Source organism: Oxyura jamaicensis, chromosome 1 (genome assembly GCF_011077185.1).
Source record: "Oxyura jamaicensis isolate SHBP4307 breed ruddy duck chromosome 1, BPBGC_Ojam_1.0, whole genome shotgun sequence".
Taxonomy (NCBI): Eukaryota; Metazoa; Chordata; class Aves; order Anseriformes; family Anatidae; genus Oxyura; species Oxyura jamaicensis.
Window position 1 is genome coordinate 104,177,504 of NC_048893.1, and position 6,000 is coordinate 104,183,503.

The 6,000-nt window shown below is 33.3% G+C and overlaps 1 protein-coding gene across 3 annotated transcripts in view; it reads left to right on the forward strand.

The window, feature by feature from the left end:
- The window catches only part of NCAM2 (neural cell adhesion molecule 2), a 285,808-nt gene that overhangs the window by 201,643 nt on the left and 78,165 nt on the right, over positions 1-6,000 (forward strand). The window lies entirely within an intron of this gene.

Genomic DNA, 6,000 nt, shown 5'->3' on the forward strand with positions numbered 1-6,000 from the left:
CATTTTATACTTTTGAAAAGACACAGAATTACTTAAAAGCAGACTGAATAATTTGAACCACAAAGTCTACCTAATGTCAAAGAAAAAAGCCTTTGAATTTGCAATGGAATTGCAATATTTAAAGATAATGCTACTATGGCCAGTTATGTTACAAATGTTGTTACCTATTTGATTCCAAATAGAATTCCAGCTACCTACTCCTATCATGAATTCTGAAAAACATGACAGTTAGTACTTTGGATTCACTTTCTTTTAAAAGAAGTCAGCGTAGGAACATCCCACCACTATTCACATAATCACTGAATGTTTGAGGTTGGAAGGGATTGCATCTTGTACTGTCACTGGGCACCACTGAAAAGAGCCTGGCTCCGTATTTATGTCTTCCTTTCAGATATTTGTGCACATTGATGAGATCTCCTCCTAGCCTTCTCTTTGCCAGGCTAAACAGTCCCATCTCTTGGGGACTCAATTACCACACAATTAAATCGTGATGGTCCAGCCCTATCTTGTTATCAGAGCCAGAAAACAAAACAAGTAAACACAATCATATGGTCTAAGAAAAAAAAAAAAAAAAAAAAGAAAAAAAGAAAAACAACAACAACAACAAAAACTATCAAAAGCCATCAAAGGAAACAAAATGTTGAAGTATTACAGAAGATTTTACATCTTTTCTTGTAAAATACAAGTAGGTTGACGTTTAGCATCATGAAATAAATGTAGTTATTCTGACATGAGTTTGGAGCTCAGGAACGTTACTGATTAAGACTTAAAATTTTCCTTTTTTTCTGCTTTTTGCTCTTACATAGAAGAAAATTTGGTATACCATTGCAGTGACTTAAAGGGGATAAAAATGTTGAATTCTGAGCAAAATATGAGGATTATTGCAGAAAGTCACTTGGAAAAAAAAATAATAAAAAATTACTAAGTCTCCCTGTACTGAAGCAGTGATGAATGCAGCTTTGTTGTCTTTTTCTGATTCTGCCACAATAATTGTAAAATTATAATTTCTACATCTGTATAGTAAACCTACCTATTATTTAGCCCAATAGGGTGTAATAATACCAAAGAGAAGAATTTCCATCTTAAAAACTTTTGGCCTGTGTATGTCTATGACTTGTTATAATACTACATTCATATTAAGAACGTCTCTATTTTTTTCCTAATACAACATGCTTTTGTTTGCCTTACAATGAGCTTGATATCATTTTAAGTAGATTTTAAATGGCTTGTTGGTTTGAATAATTTTTTTTTTAGGTTTTATTTTGTTTCTCTTCAGATGATTTAGTCTTTTTTTTTAGTACATATATTTTTCTCAACATTTTTGCTTACTGCCATAATTTTTCACATATTCAACTATACAAGTCAAGATTAAAAAAACACATGCACACAATAAATAATTTTCTGATGTTTCCTTCAATGTGGTTCTACTTTATGAGTTCTTCTTATAAGGCTAAATGTAAAATGCTTTCATTGATAATTAACAAATAAGTTTTTAACTGATTTTCATACTTTGAAAATATAATAGAATTTTGCAAGTAATTTAATCCTATGTAAAGTGTAATTTATATTATACAGTGATGAGCTGTGAATGAAAAAAAAATAGCACAGCAAAGTCTTTGTCTTTCTCTGTACCTCCAAAATAGGCCCAACAGAGTGGAAGCAACGCACCTGAGAACTGCAAAGCAAACAATGAGGTGGTATGATAGCAAGTGTGATGCTGAAACTTTGCAATCTGAACAGAACAAAATATCTTAAAGTTAGATTTGTAGCCTCAACCTTTTTCTTTTCATTTACTTCCCTTAACTGCAGAATATTTTGCATTATTACCCAAAGTATCTTTAAATAATTTATCTTTAGTTGTGCTCAGAGAATTCTGAAGTGATTAAGTTGGCAGACACTTGAAAAAGAGATCTACTGTGTTGTTTACAGTAAACTGAGGCATACAGCTTTGCTTGCAGTATATGAGGCAAGGTCCCTTTGAGCTGGTATGGAGTCCATGCAGCACAGAACCTGCCCCTGAGCTGCTGTTTCTGCACACACCGGGAGCAGCGTAGAGCTAAAGTAGAGAGGGAGATACCAGCTGAGTTTGAGTACACTGTGTACTGGAGGTTATAAGGCATAGGTTTAGGGGAATCAACCTGTTGGAAATGGATTTGGATATACAAGGTAATTTCAGCAATGCTGTTGGGATTTTTATTCCATTCCTAAAAATTACTTAGAGATTTTTTATTTTTTTTTTTTTTTTCTGGACAGCACGGTGTGTAAAAATAAAGTGAACAGATACTAAGGCTGAGAGTCCCTGCCCCATATAGGAACAACTGTCATGATTTGGGAATATAGTAAGTAGGTTGGTAGGTAGATAGATAGATAGATGGATATCTATCTATCTATAGATAGATAGACAGACATTAAGGAATAGAGGGAAGAGATCAATAGGAGACATGGAAGTAAGGATGACAGGCAGGAAAATACAGAAGGTAAATATATGAAGCTAGATTTTGTTCTTAAAATGTGAAAAGTGGGATAGGAGAAGGGGTGGGAGATAGTGTCCTGACTTGAGAAAGACATTGTGGCTTACTTCTGGCTATGTCAGAATTATGTAATCTAATATATGATGTCAGAAGTCCAATCATCCTAAATTACTCCAGTAATTCTGAATGAATTATCAATTACTGTCCTGAAATACAGGTAGCAATTGAAATTTTGATACATACTGATGCCATCCAACAATGACATGACAGTAATTGATAATGCATGAATATTTTATTACTAAAATAAAAATTATTAGTGTGAGAGATCTGGAGGGGAAGAGATCTTGTTCTAGTTCATATGGCCAGTGTTCCTAGATATTTACTGGCAGAAAATGGCCAACAGATATATGCAGACTCTTTTTTTAAAACATCAGACATAATAGCTTATTTTAAGTAGCTATAATTCTATTACCATTTTTTCTCCATCTGGCAGACATTTTCTACACTTTTTATTCCAAAATAAATCTTTGAAAAAAATAGTTACACTAACATTAACTCAGAGTGGCCTTACAGAAAGCAAATAGTAGAATTCACAGCAGTCATTTGCAGGGAATGTCTTGCCTCTATTTCTGGTTGTTAAATTAGAAGTATCTAATATAAATATCAGAGATTTGTACAACTCACAAGACCACAGGTTTTTAGAAATCATGCATCAGTAAATCGGGATACTATGAATTCAGACTAAACTTAGTGAAACTGATATAACTGAAGAGATTAAACTGCCACCCTGAAAACTGTATCCCAGCAGTAACATAAAAATTTTAGACAAGTTAATCCATTCACAGAAGATATTTCTATGAAGCTGTCTTTTTTTTTTTTTTTTTTTTAAGTGATCAACCAAATACTTTCTTTCTTAACATCAAGTTTAATTCAGAGAAAAATACATTGAATTTCTGTATCTCTTCCAGCACCAAGCACCAGAAGCATGCAGGCATTCATTGCCCGTTGTTAAGGTTGAAGTTGCTATCATCAACAACACACATTGCATTTAGCAGAAAGATACCTTATCTTCATGAAAACTAATTTTGTACCTATTCTTATGGAGATGGAGAAATTAGAGTGATGTTTGGGTATCAAAAATAACATCATAGTCAAGGTGACCAAGGACTAGTCTGTTCAGTAAGAGGGGACTCCTACTTTTGCATAAACTGTATAATGAATATCATGTGTTTTATTGTATTCATGTGGAGAAGAACCAAAACAAATGGGAAGGGGAAAGAAAACATTACTGTACCTGCTGTGAAAGTAATATGTCCATCTGTAAAAAAGTCAGATTCTAAAAAAGCCCTCTCATTTTAGCTAGTAATCGTGAAACTTAAATTCTACTATGTGGTAAGTTTCATTTGCTTTTTGACCTCAACATTTCACATTCAGATTTACAAGGTCTTCCTTGCAGCCACACGATCATTAAAATTGAAGGAAAACTGTGAAAGTTAGTAACCTTGAACACTAGATAGAATGTACATTCTATCTTCCTCCTAAGGATGATTATATATCAAAATCTAATCACCTGGCTTCATTTGTTGAGGTCTTTCTAATATTATTCTTGTTATAAAGAATATGTGACAATTATTGTACATATCATGGGAGGTTCTACTTTATCTCCAAGGAAAAGCTAGTGATTTCAGAATATTGGCTATTGCCAAACAGGCAAGAGGGAGAAAACACAAGAGAAAGATAGAAGGCTGTTAATCAAATTGGGCGGAGTTACAAAAATTTAAGGTGCTTTAACAGGATGGATGGTAATGAAAGTACTAGATTTGTTAGAGGATACAGTTTATTGAGTTGTTAATAATGGAAAATACATGACAGTATTAACCATCTAAGAGAGAGTCTTCCAAAAATATAGTACAGGAAACATCCAGCATGTTAGACCTGACAATCTGTCATATATTTTCACTGTATGACGCTCCTTTTTCACATAGAAGTCTTGTAAGTAGGAAATGAATTGGCCCAATGTTTACTTAAATCAACAGAAAACATCAAACCATGTGGTTTTTTCCTAAGAGGGGAAAGTTAGTTGGGTTCTAACAGAACATCTTTTTACCTGCCACATTCATTCCAGTGTTCATTGACAAAGTGAAGTTACTTCGAGAATTTGTCCGTTATAGAGGACAGGGCTTATCTAAAATCTGTTGTTAAATATCTTCATTTTGTGTCTCATGCACACTGTGATGAGATTTCTGAGTCATATATTGAACACACATTCAGTGCAAAAGCTGTCTACCGGGAAGAAGTCAGTTTGTGCGGTTTTCCTTCAGGTGGATCCTACTGCTAACTTCACTTCTAGAGGAAAAACCAAGTGTCTGACTGGGCGTTCTGACATTTCTGACCATACCTAAGCATAAAACAAGCATATGCAAAGTTTGCTTTTATCTTCACAGAGCTCCATTGTTGTGATATGTCATATCCTGAATACTCTTTATTAGTCCTTTCTTTGCAAGAAGATATTTAGATGTTGAAATATGTTTTTAAAGCAATAGAATTACTTACCATAACATCTGAAAAGGACAGAATTCTTTCTTACAAAAAAAAAGGGGTGAATATTTATTTTAAAAAATATATATTGAGCAATGTAGTAGACTTGATCTGTGCTTAAAACAGATGACAGTTTTCTCTGATCTAAGCCTGGCTGTATGCATGCACCAGAAGCATAATAAAACCAAAAAGTTACATTTTTGCACAAAGTCAAACACAAAAAGAAGTTGAAAACATGTACTTCAAAAACAAGAAAGTTTAAAAACATTCCTGAAACTAAATTTTACTGTTCAGTCAAATGTGTTCTAGTCTCTGACAGACCTAGTACAAATTTTCTAGTGTAAAGTTAAACTAATTGTGAGAAGACTAGAACAGAATTTCCAGAGATGCAACTAAAAGAATTTAAGAGCTTTTTATCAAAATAAATATAGACGTATATGGTTCAAGTATTAAAAAGAGATACCATGTCACTAGCTATAACTGATAATTCTCTTTAAGAACTGTGTGTTTGCTTTGCTTTCACTAATATAAACAATATTTACTTAATACTCTTAAACTATAATAAGAGTGGGATTTAAATGGAAAACTGATTTCAAAATAAATATTCAATAGTCAAAAAATATGATTTACCCAAGACAGAAGCAGAGAAGCAGCAAAGAACCACTCATGCTCATTTCTGGAGACTATTAAACTGCTTCTGTTTTCCAGGGAAACAATGAGTAGAATGGAAGAGCCTTGTCATTGCTGGCATTGTGATCTGAAAAATGCAATTAGTTTGCAAGCCAGCAGTTTTCTCTGTATCTGATTCAGTATTTGGCTGCATGTTTAGTATAGCCATTTACAGGCAAGGTTTGTAATGAAGATGCACCATCTCTTTGTCTGTAGATTGATGATTTCTTTAGGAACTGATATGAAGATTACCCTAAATAGAAAACATACTGATATGCACAATGTTTTATCTGAAGTAGGTAAAATGCATAGCAATATTTTA